We start from the raw sequence: 13468 nt of genomic DNA on the forward strand, positions 1-13468 counted from the left end.
CTTTATCTTCTTTTTTTGAAAAGACTTAATTATAGAGACTTTAATGATAAAAGAACCAACGTATATATCATATATCTTACCACAAACTGTCAGCAAGTGATCTGCAACAAGGTGGGAAGAGTTGCATTGTACATGATGCAGAACTGATCTTAGAATTGCCAGAAGTTGTAAAGCAAAAAATAGCTTTGAGTCCACAGGTAAACTTATATAATGTTTTTTCTTGAATTTTGGGATTCTGAAAACCAGTTCAGAACCAGTACAGCAGTAATAATCAAAACTTGGCCAGATCACAGCATGTCTTTTCAACCCTAGTGAATGGAATTATGGACCACTTAAAGTTTTACAGGCTGGCGCTGCTACAGAATTTCATTTTTTATTATTAATAATGAATGAGATGTCAATGAATGAAACATCCAGAATATTATTCAGCATCTTCAGGCTTTGCCATATCTTCCTTTCTGTTACCGAGTATAAATGTGTTGAGTGTGATTGTCTGTGTTGAGTTAAAACATCTGTCGTGTTTGTAAACTAATGGATAAATCATCCTTCTCCCCCTTTTTTTCTTTGTCCTGAGATATCAGCCTAAGTTTCTTTGATAGTTTGTTTCCCTTTATTCAGACATGATGTTGCAGTTGTTCTAGCACCAGTTCTCTTGGCAGATAGACTACCCCTCCTCTCACCATCTTGCCCACTGTTAATTTAAAATGTTGATAGACAAAATTTAATTCTTAAATTAGGGTTGCCTTTTGTAGAAAATATTTCCTAGTAAGACTCTGCCATGGAAAAGTTAAAATTCTAGAAGTGTCTGTATGGTTTAGAGGCAGTAATTTCTTTTTTGTTTGTTTGTTTAGCATTGATGATTTGTTTGCAAAGTGAATGAGCACATGGAATGAGAATTTTTAAATACAAATCATATATTTATGCTTGTAGTAATGGGTAGTGAAAAAGATCTATTTATTCACCCTACCATGTGACATCAGTCCTATGAGCTAAATTCCTGTATCCAACCAAACTGAAAAGGAGGAAGAAAACGTATTTTTCATGAAAGCCAAATCTTTCCATTTTCCACTAACCCTGATAAAGACTAATTGTAGTTTCAATGGAGAAAACTGTTCTAAGAAATCCTGAATGTATTTTTCTATTATTCATGGGTTTTTTAATATGTGAAAGAACAGCCAACGCTTCTGGAGACCATTTTGAGTAAACTATTTGATAGGAATTGATTGATGTAGGAAATAATCTAGAAAAGCAGTAACTTTAGCTTTTAAGTGCTCATGAAGCTACACAGGGAAGTAATTAATAAGAATTAGACTTTAAGATAAATGACCGAGAAATTGTAAGACCATGGGGGAGCGTGAATCAAAATCTGATAACAAACTCTATGAGAGGGGTAATATAAGGAAACTGTACTTCATCAGGGTGAAAAGTTTGAATGTTGTAGTGATTTATTTATGAAACTCATAAAGGGTAGTCCAGAGGAAACATGGGTATCAAATTTAGGACAGTAAGCTGAAGGAAAATTGACATTGATTCCTTAAAAGGTTGGAATCCCTAAGGTTGTCCTTAAGGCAACACTTCCCTGATTTCTTGTCACAGGGTGAAATAAATGCCAAAAACCAAACCACCAAACACCAGAAGGGGAGACTGTTGGCATCATCAGTGTATTCTGACCTTGTGTTCTTAATGACAATATCCAGGTGCATCTGGGCATAGAATATGATTTACAAAGTTGCTTACAAGTAGTCTTTTTTTACAGCTGGAGTCATACAGCGGTTCTAATTATGGTGGGTGAAATTTAGCCTGAATTTGAGTGACTGCAACATTGTTTTAACAGGAATGGCTAAACCCAGGCAGTTGTGTTAACCTTGAGGTTTGGAAAAATTAGATGTACACTCCTATGGACACTTTAGTCTGGATAATGACAAAGCCACAAACCGCTAAGGGGTCCTAGATAGCATTCTTTTTGGCCAAAGATAAGTTTTGGATTTGCTTATGTTCCTATGTTCTCAAGGTAATGAGTAAGCATATTGGAGACTCCCCTGATATGTGTAACTAAAATTAAGGAAAGCAGAACTCTGTTGCAGAAGTAAAAGAGAAGCAATTATGGCAAGATGGGGACCAAGTCCTTCAGGATGATTTTATCAATAGCAATGTTGAACTGGGTAAATGCAATAATAAAAACATAATGAAGTAAATTACAGTTTTTTACAATAATCATATTCATACACACATAGTGTGTAAATATACATGTAAGTGTATGTATTTATCTCCCAGCCCCATGACACTTGCATGTGTATTAATACACGTATTTCCCAGCTCCTGGTTGCATGGTAATGCAACTCAAAATATCTTCTAATATATCAACAAAGTTACAGATGTAGTCTATCAGTGACTCTTATGAGTTATTTAATCTGTTTTACCAGAGCAAAATCATGTGAGTGTTCTGCTGAGAGAAAAATCAAGTGCATCTTAAAAATTGCATTTCCAATTGCTAATCAAAATTGTAGTCTGTTCCAAAGCCTCTTAAAGTGAATACAATTTTTTTCCCCAAACTTATTTTGGATCTGACCCATAAGGATTGTACAACGTAGCATGATATATCAATTTGTGCAGACAGGGAGAGGGAATGTGACATAAAACCTGCCTCTGACTCATAGAATTTTGTCCTTTGGAAACAGCATGTAATGTTAATAACCTGGTGTAAGACAACAAGCGGTAAAAAAAAAAAAAAAAATTTATTGTTTTGCAGAGTAAAAGCATGCTCACTGCCAGTTCATAAGTTTGCAAGTAAGTTATATATTGTGCTAATGCAGTTTAAAAAAAATCTAAACATATTGTCACCATGTCTGTATGAGCAAATTGATTCCTTATAGCAGTTTCCAGTTTAAGATACACTTTCCCTAGCTGAAGCTTGGAGTATTTGCAGGCTGTCTGACTTCTAGCCACCCTACTGTTAAGAATTATTTGAATTTTAAATTTTGTCTAATGACTAATACTCAAATTTGCTGTATCCTTTTAAATTTAATGAGAAATGATCACTTCTGCTGAACTAAATATAGTAATATCAGTAGACCTGATTATACAAAAAGCAGCTGAGAACCTAGTCTTCCAAACCAAGTTTTGTGTGTACACACACTTGTACATTGTGTGTACATGTATGTATTGTATATGATATAGAATCACAGAATCATTCAGGTTGGAAAAGACCCCTGGGATCATCGAGTCCAACCATCAGCCCTACTCTACAAAGTTCTCCCCTACACCATATCCCCCAACATCTCATCTAAACGACCCTTAAACACATCCAGGGATGGTGACTCCACCACCTCCCTGGGCAGCCTATTCCACTGTCTGACCACTCTTTCTGTGAAAAACTTTTTCCTAATGTCCAGTCTAAACCTCCCCTGTTGCAGTTTAAAGCCATTCCCTCTTGTTCTGTCACTAATCACCTGTGAGAAGAGACCAGCAGCAACCTCTCTACAATGTCCTTTCAGGTAGTTGTAGAGAGTAATGAGGTCTCCCCTTAGCCTTCTCCTCCTCAAACTAAACAGTCCCAGCTCCTTCAATCGCTCCTCATAGGATTCATTCTCCAGGCCCTTCACCAGCTTCGTTGCCCTCCTCTGCACTCGCTCCAGCACCTCGATATCCCTCTCGTATTGAGGTGCCCAAAACTGGACACAGTACTCCAGGTGTGGCCTCACCAGTGCAGAGTACAGGGGGACTATCACCTCCCTACTTCTGCTGGTCACACTATAACGTATGAACAGTTACATATATATTTTAAATTAATGCTGTCAGTATTTTCCTACTGTTAATTTTTGCATGCAGCAAAGTTTGTCCCTAGTGATCAACCACTATGCTAACTAAAGCTGGTTATCTAATAAAAGTAATCTCAGGAGTACGAAGTCAAATTTTTCTTCAGAATATTTAGGAATACTTTGATCTCAATAACAGAGAAGTCTTTTTCCCTGTAACAAATGTTACACATTTGATAATCAGTATAGTGGAAGGAAGAAACGTATGTCACTAGAAGTTTGGTGGGTTTTTTATTTGCCTTTTTTTTTGTGGTGTGTTTGTGGTTGTGTATTTTGGTTTTGGCTTTTTTTTTTTTTTTTTTTTTTAAAGCTCAGGGGAAAAACCCAAGAGATACAAAGGCAATCACTCACTACCTCCCACAAACAGACTCATGCCCTGGCAGTCTCTGAGCAATGGCTACTTTGGAAGACCAAATGCCAGTTTTTATTGTTGAACATGATATATAGCATGAAATATCCCTTTGGCCAATTTGAGCCAGGTATCCTGGCTGTGTCCCCTCCCGACTTCTTGCCCACCTCCAGCCTACTTGCTGTCAGGGCAGAGTAAGGAACTGAGAAAGCCTTGAGCTGTGCAAGCACGGCTCAGCAATAGCCAAAACATTGGTGTTACCAACACTGTTTTAATCACAAATCCAAAATGCAGTACCACACATGTTCCTGTGAAGAAAACTAACTCCATTCCAGCCAGACCCAGTACAGCTCTCTTCTGTTTTTATTCACCATGGACATGTATAATAATGGTTTCTTCTTAGCAGCATTTCCTTATTAACTATTTCCTCTTGAATAGTTTTCCTATTCACAAATTTGTTTTGGATGTTATTTTTATCTCTGAATGTTTGTAAAATTCATTCTCAGATAGACTGACCAGAATAATGCTCCATCTGAATGCATATTAAAAAAAAAAAAACAACATACTTATGGTATTTTCATTAACTGTGCATGCTTTCAGTCTTTGCTGTCTTCATTGACATTGAACTTGACACTCTTCTAACTCAGCTGTCTACACAAAAGCTTTGGGTTTTTTTCCTGAGTCTGATGTAGTACATTTAAATTCAAGCAGTATGACTCAGTAGTTCATATTACTTTGTTTATTATGCATTACCTTGTGTTTGTCAAATCTATATTTCATCTCCTACCTTTTCTTTCTTGCCCACATTTTCATATTGAACTCAGACTATTTGTAGAAGGTGGATGCAGAATCAATATGAAAACAGATGAAGTAACTTTGATTTTAAATGTGAGAATATCCACCCTATTTAGAATAAGTAGTGAACTAATTAGGATCTCTTCAGGAATGTCTGCTGTTGTAGACTTTCTTCTGTGGATTTTATTGTACTGCTTCCTTCTGCAACTGGTACAGCGAACTGCATCTGTGTGTTATGTTCTTATAAGCCTGCATCAAAATAAGCCAGTTTTGCACCGAGAATGGTTTTCCTAGAAAGTCTTTACCTGCATTTTGTAAACTTAACTGTCCTACATAGAACTGGTGGAGCAATGACATGAAAATCTGCAGATATGACCCTGTTTTCTGTGTAGGGCTGCTTTCCTGGCTGTCTGGGTAATTGTATTGTAGAAGCAGTACCTTGGCTTCCCCTCTGCCATGCTGACTAACTCAGTATCGTCTGGGTTGGGAACTGAAAGGCAATGCTGCAGCTCCTCTGCAGGAAGCTAGGAATTGGTATAAAACATGGACTCTTGTTCAAGAATGTGGGAGACATCGTATATCCAAGACATAGGGAAGTCCTCAGTGTATTCACACTGACTCTGTATGGGAGTTTTCCACTACTGATCCCTGTTTACAGAGCCTGCAGAGTTACAATCTCAGATTTGGTTAAGCAGTAGCTAAAAGAATTGTTGAAGTATTATGAATTTGTATCTCCCCATCTTTAAATGCCTTTATTTAGGATAACATCTTACTGCACCTATACAGAACAAAACAATGTAGGAAAAGACTTCAGCTTTACCTTTGAAAGCTCCTCCTTCTGAAGACTTTGCTTTATGCTTGTGAGGTGTGCTTTACATATGCAATAGCCTAATAAAGTTTCTGCTAATGGGCTTTCTCCTGCAGTTCTTCTTAGGGTTGATAAAAGTCCATAGGTGTTTTAGTGCTGGAGTATTTTATTACAGCTCTCTATATATTTGAAAAATCTTACCATTGATTTTCTATAGGTTCTTCATTTATCTGTGGAAAACATTCCACTTTTACTCTAATTGCTCATAGTGTTCCCTGTGCCTCCTTCACCTACATCTGCTTACTATTGATGTATGATACCAACTTCTGATTGAGGAAAAACTCTGTATATACAAGCTTAAATTTAAGCTAAAAGCTTAAAGCCAAAAGATATTGAAGCATATGTTTAGAGCTAATTCTGAACTTGCCTGATTCAGCAAGTTCTCAAATAGTAATATTCTCATGTTGCTGGTCGGAGGTCACACCACTTATATATATAAGTCCTCTGTCATTTTCACTTGCAAACTTTGCTGATGCAGAAGGACTTAGTATTCATAGACTATATATGATCATCTCTGCCTTCGGTGCTTTTGATATTCTGGATTTTCTGCTATAGTATATTTGGAGCTCTGTCATAGCAGTAACCTCAAATAAACAACACACATCTTGAATGACAGTATTTTCTCTTCTTACTTATTCACTGTATCTTCATTCAAAAATCACTCCTGTTTTGATCATCTGTGGTTCTTTCTATGACACAGAAAGGTGAAATAAGCACTTACCATTAAGCAGCAGTCACTGTTACGAAACACTCTGAATTTTAAATTGCCTATGTCCAGAGTAAATGACAATTTTGTGCTGATGTTGCAAAGGAAAATCTGGTTGAGGATCCTGTTGGCTTCTACAGCATTGTCTTGGATGTAAATTCAGCTGTCTATTACGAGGATATGGAGAGACCTGGGGATGGTTTATGTTTGCTTTGCTTTCCATTTTAGTGATTTACAGCATACTAACCTCCTGCATACATCAGGGAAGTGGTGTTCCATATTTAATTTCAAAAAAGTAAGGGATTGTGTAAGATGGAGGGACTGAGATAACATGGTCATGAAGTCTGGATGGAAGACATTCCCTTCCATGGGGAGTGAGTATGGTTAGTTTCTAGAGGGTGCTAATTACCAAGATTGAATTTGTTGTGTGGTTAAGACACTGTTGTTTCAAGACTCTTGAGCAGGTCAGAACTTCATTTTCCCCTTTAACAGGATAAAAAGGGTGATGTGCAGCTGTGGTCAAGTTATACAAAGTAGGAACATTACGCTTTCACGTCCAGAGATAATGCTGAGTGGCAAAATTCCCTTTAATGTTCTTTCTTATATGCTGCTCCAAGCCCTGTATGGCTGGGTAAATTCACATCTAAGATGCTGCAGGCCAGATGTGGCCCATCAAGTATTTTACGTAGTATTACAGGTAAATCTTCTTTCCAGTCTCCCACATGTAGAAGGCAGTACTGTTACGAATTCAATTGCAAATGATACAGCGGGCTTGCTCCTCACAAGCATTCACTCTGACATCTGGTCATCACTGCAAATTCTGGAGGAAAAAACCACGACCAAAATCCCCTGAGTGACACCTCTGAAGATCACAGAATAAAAAGGCAGATGATTTCTGAAATGTAAAGGAGAATTTGATGCAGAGTATTGTCAGAGGCCTTTGTCAGACTGCCTATAAACCAGGCTGGAATGAAGCTCTGTTTAACTGACGTGGTTGAGGTAATCTCAGCATTAGTCACAGACGGCCTGGACTGATAGTAGGGTGTGTTCAGAGCTCACATTTTTGCATGTGCGTAGTATTGTTTCCTTCATGTACCAGAAAATAGATCAGCAATTTTGGCTATTATTTTGCAAATAAGTGTGCTGGAAAGATGAATACAAACCAATTACAAATATGCAATTCTTAAGTTGGTTCTTGTTTGAAGGCTTTGCCAGCTCTGTAGTTGCTCTCAGACTAATCAATTATACAAATTTTCTTTTTACAAATTAGAGCAAACTGCTAACCCAATTTCCTGATTATTGTCCTTTTATGTTTTTGTAAGGCTTTTAGATTAATTAATTCTTAGATGAGCATAACTTTACAAGCATAGTGGATGCTTTCTGGAAAGCAGTCATTAATCATTGTAATGTATGACCTCAGTCATATCTTGTGTCTTAAAAATATGCTTTTATATTAATCAATAATTGACATTACTTTGCACTACGTCCTACATTTAAGAAGTTATCCTTTAACAAGTTACTTGCTTGTTGTTTGTAAAAAGCAAATAAAATACTTACAGACTTTTCACACTACCTTCCTCCAAAGCTGTTGAATGTCAGACATCGATGATGGAAAGTTAAAGATACCATCTCTGATTATTTAGCTGTGTGGGAGATGGTGTTTGAGGCAAAATGTTCTTCCTGTATCAACATCAATACCTATGGATCATGCGATGCAGTGCACCAGACTGCAAATTTTAGTGACAGACCACCTACATAGAGTGGTTTGTGCACTTCTCCCAAGTCCTTAATGTGTTCAGCATTTCAAACTGACTTGCGGAAAACAGACTCTACAACTCTGAAATAGAGTTATAAAGCAGGTATGTTTACTCTGGTGCCGGGGTGCAAGGGGATTTCTCCACAAAGCTTGCACACCCACAGCACATTTTACCCAAAACTTACAGAGTGTGGATATACATATTCATTGGATTACATAACACAAACATACATATGCATAAGTGAGGCTGTGTTAGTTCAAAAGGCTGATGTCAGCAGTTTATGTTCTCTTTGCACCTGCGCATTGCCTTCTGGTAGGCGTCTTCAGGGGTCTTTGGGAGGAAGGCTCGCAGTCTTTCTCACCTTGTACTTTTCCTGGGAGCATGCGCAGAATCTCTTAGTCAATTTCTTGAATAACAAGAGTGGTTCCCACTGGTTTACCCATTCTATCTTATCTAAAAACACCAGTCTATTAATTTCTACCACCCATATATGGCTATCTATCCATAAACTTGCTAGAGCACATCTGCTTTCCAAGGACATGTCTCTTATTTTTGCTGAACGTAGTAATTCTTGGTAAGTTTCCACAGAAAACTGCTTTGTTTTGATGAACACAGTAGTCCTTGGTAAGCTTCCACAGAACAGGCAGGTCAAGCAGGATTATTAAGCAATATTCAGAAATCATTATAAGTTGCTATAAGTAAATAAGTTGCAAAGTAGGTGATCATTTCCTTGTATCAAAACCCAGTTTGATCATCAGCCTGCAGACTGTTTATTTCTAGCATTATGGCTGCAAATATTGGATTGTTCTGAAATCAGAAGAAATACATAAGATCTTTTGAAAACTTATCTAGATGTATGTATATATATGTATGTTTGTGTATTGTCTGTCTTTCTGGGCTTGGCTGGCAATCTACTAGCAGGCTATTTCTGACTGTGTGTGACCTTCACAAAGTCTCTTAAGATATCTCTAAGCTTCCTTAATTTTTAATAGATATACTGATACCTGCCTGCCTTACATTATGTATGAGTTGCATTTTCCTTTGCAATGTATTTTAAGACTTCTGAATGAATAGGTTTAATTGAAAAGAAAAACAACTAACCTCTTCTATCTTCCATCCTGTCTTAAATCCTCTGGATTTCAGATAAAGCTGAAATATAATAGAATAATACAGAACTAGAAGCAGAGACCACTTGTTTGTGCTATGTTGCCAGATTTGTGTTAGCTTAAAAGTCAATAAAAGAATCTTCATGTTTGTCCCTAGCTATAAAGACAATGGAGAATTTTTTTGTGCTGTAATTTTTTTAATTTAAAAAAAAGTATAAAAGTATCTAGTTTCTTAAAAATGGTTCATGGAAGAAGCGTGACTTCAACAAAGCTAATTCACTGGCAAAAAAAAAAAATCTAAGAAATTTCTGTGAACTGTTTCCTAGTGACATGTCTTGGTTTTCACTCAAAATGAATGTGTGGAATTTTAGTCACTATTCTACAAAGGCTGAACTATTTAAATGGTTGTAATTTTTTGGGGACACCATTAGCTGGGGTCCTTATTTCTCCGTGCAGGAACAGGAATGACACAACACCAATGTGATGATCAGATCATCCCCCTTTATTTTTCCAATCCTGGTTACATTTATATTCTACTAAGTTCCGTACACGCACTCATCTATCTTCTAATAGGCTACAGGTTATCTACACGCGCTGTTCATGCGCCTCGACAAGCATTTGCATTGGTTAATTGCAATTAGCACGTAAAGCCCAAAACTTGCCAAAAACTCCCTTGTCTCATACCCTGTTTTGCTCAGACTTGTGTGCTTTTGCTGACCACAGGTGTTTCTCACTTATCTGCTATCTTGTGTGTTTTTGCCAGCCTTATTTTGCTGGCCTTGTCTTCGTCCTTGCATTCTTCTGCCTGCACCAACTTTCCCCCAGCGCGGCCCAGACTCCTACAGTAATTGAAGTGAAAGAAGTTTGCACTTCAGCTCTGCAGCCTTGATCACTATGCTAAGATGTTCCTTATAGTCAAAAGTAACTCTAGGTTAGGTGTGGTGGGAGTGGTTGGTTCCTAAGAGATTTTCATTGAAAGCAGCTGCTGTCTGCAGAAAAAGTCACTTTTTAAAGTTTGTATTGCACATGTTAGTAATTCACAGATTCTCAGATAAAAAAAGCTTGATAGCTGAAATATATTTTATTCTGATAAAACATCTAGGTGTCTCATAAAAATGGTATCAGTTGTGAATACTCTTGCTATCTTTGGAACAAACTCCCCTCAGTGAATTTCCTCTCACATGAAACTTGGTGTCCTGGTTTAGCCAGGATAGGGTTAAGCTTCCCCAGCAGAGGTGGGGGGAGCTCTAGCCGGGTTATTAATATATCACGCGGATGTCACATCCTGGCGCCGAAGCGAGACGAGTCGGTTAACACGTGTGTTATGCCATTGCGCTTCTCACTGCTGTATTGGTAGATATTTTGCTCTGTTCATTATTATTATTGTTACTACTGTTGTTGTTGTTGTTGTTTGTTGTGTTGCTGTTGCACTGTTGTATTAAACCTCTCGTTATCTCAGCCCCGGGGCTTTGTATTTCACTCCCTTTGTGAGGGAGGGACAGCGACCGTGTGGTCTCAGACCCCGGCAGGGACTAAACCACCACACTTGGCAACCATGAACTCACATGCATATTACTGCATGACCCTTCAAGAAGAGGACAGTATGATGTTTGGACACAGGGTGTTTCCTGAAAGTGACATAAAGAAGCATAAAACATTACTATCATTATAATGAGGCAATATGATGTCACTTCCAGAACTGGAATTTTAGTTTTGAATGAGCTGTTTTAGTATTTAGCTAAAATAGTTAAATTTTATTTGACAGATTAAAGAAAAATGTTTACTATGGACATGAACTCAGCTCTTCCAGCATCTTTATTGTAGTACACTTTTGTGAACACATAAGTAAACTGAGGAGACCACTTCAAGTGTTTAAAACGATAAAAACAGCTACCCAGACTTTTTGATCAAGCTATAAGCATAGCTGTCTTCAGACTAGTGACCAAACCTGTTTTAAAAAAGTGAAAACATTTCCTATGATTGTTAGTCTGGGCTAGCATATGAAAGCATTTTGAGAGCTCACAACTTCAGGATAGAAACTAGCATACAGTGCTACTGGATGGATGCTGGTGTGAGAAACAAAACAAGCTTTGCTTGTCTGAACTTCTTGCTACTGTCTTGATATGATATCATATTGCACTTCTGAAACTGGACTTCTTTTTCAGTGGTTGAAAAATCCTCTATGAAATTAATTTACGTCTGTTCTTTTAGAAAACAAATTTATTAGGGCAGAAGAGAATACTGAATTTAATCCAGGGGTCTTATCCTGAACTAGGCCTTACATGTGTGCCAGTGTTATGTGCTATGTAATCCCTCTTTGGGTTCACTGATACAATTCAGTACTCATCAGCTTTAACTCTAAACCATATTTTAATCTTTACTACATTGTAAAAATACCCATGAGATTTGTGGATATGTTTCAAGCTACAATAAATCTGAATCATGAAGTGGAACTACAAAGATTTGTTCTTACTTCTTGACCCACATTGTTGCACATAATATAATAATTCATATTATATTTCACAGATTATCTTTTCATTGCAATAAATGAAAGTGCATGTAGTCAGGGAATAGCTCCAGAAAGCTGCAAGTATTTTTAGTTTTAGCATTTTAGCTTCTCTTTGCCATTGAAGATGCCAGACCATTTTGGAGGAGGCAGTGAAGAGGAGGGAAAGAGAAATAAGTTACTACAGAAACCATAGACTGAAAAACAACCTCCTGCTTCCCCCTTTTATTACATTTTTCGTGCAACATATGCTGCTTGGGAAGTTATGTGAGTGGAAGCGAAGTATGAATCCTCTCTCCCTGTTCGTCAGTTCTGTCTCGTAATTCTCCTGGCTTGGAGTATTCTTCCCTCTTAGATAGTAGTATTTATATTGCCAAACAGCGCAGGTTGCCACTTTATCTCAGGCACGGCTGTACTCTATTGTTTCAGTAATGTAAAAAAAAAAAACTTTAAGAGTTTTGTTATTATTAGAATTAGTTCTTGCTTGAGTGGATTCATTGTTCATGTCAATGTGATTACACCTAGGTCTCTGGACTATACAAAATCAGTGTTATTTTATGCAATGTAACTTTCACTGTCATAATTTGATGGGACTTTCATTGTTTATGCTGTTCCATAGGTTAGGCAGGGCGGAAATGTTACAGAGGTGGTTAAAAAAAGGTGTGTTCCTCAATTATTTAGTAAGTGAAAAGATTTGGTATAATGCTTATAAAGTGAAACTGAATCTTTACGAAAGATGAAAAAAAGGGAGGATGTGCCTGTGATGTTAGAGGCGATGCATATGTGGAAATGATTGATACAGTTTTCCAAGAAAACATTCCTTTCTGTTGTCCTATTCACAGGATCACAGAATCGTCTAGGTTGGAAAGGACCTTGAAGATCATCCAGTCCAACCATTAACCTAACACTGATAGTTCCCAGCTACACCATATCCCTAAGCGCTAAGTCGACCTGACTCTTAAACACCTCCAAGGATGGGAACTCCACCACTGCCCTGGGCAGCCCATTCCAACACTTAACAACCCATTCTGTAAAGAAATACTTCCTAATATCCAGTCTAAACCTTCCCTGGTGCAACTTGGGGCCATTCCTTCTTGTCCTATCGCTTGTTACTTTGTTGAAGAGACTCATCCCCATCTCTCTACCACCTCCTTTCAGGTAGTTGTAGAGGGCGATGAGGTCTCCCCTCAGCCTCCTCTTCTCCAGACTAAACAACCCCAGTTCCCTCAGCCGCTCCTCATACGACATGTGCTCCAGACCCTTCACCAGCTTCGTTGCCCTTCTTTGGACACACTTGAGTAATTCAATGTCCTTTTTGTCGTGAGGGACCCAAAACTCAACACAGTAATTGAGGTGCGGCCTCACCAGGTCCGAGTACAGGGGTAAGATCACTTCCCTGTCCCTGCTGGCCACGCTATTTCTGATGCAAGCCAGGATACCATTGGCCTTCTTGGCCACCTGGGCACACTGCTGGCTCATGTTCAGCCAGCTGTCAATCAACACCCCCAGGTCCCTCTCTGACTGGCAGCTCTCCAGCCACCCCTCCCCAAGCCTGTAGCACTGCTG

Source organism: Strix uralensis, chromosome 4 (genome assembly GCF_047716275.1).
Source record: "Strix uralensis isolate ZFMK-TIS-50842 chromosome 4, bStrUra1, whole genome shotgun sequence".
Taxonomy (NCBI): domain Eukaryota; kingdom Metazoa; phylum Chordata; class Aves; order Strigiformes; family Strigidae; genus Strix; species Strix uralensis.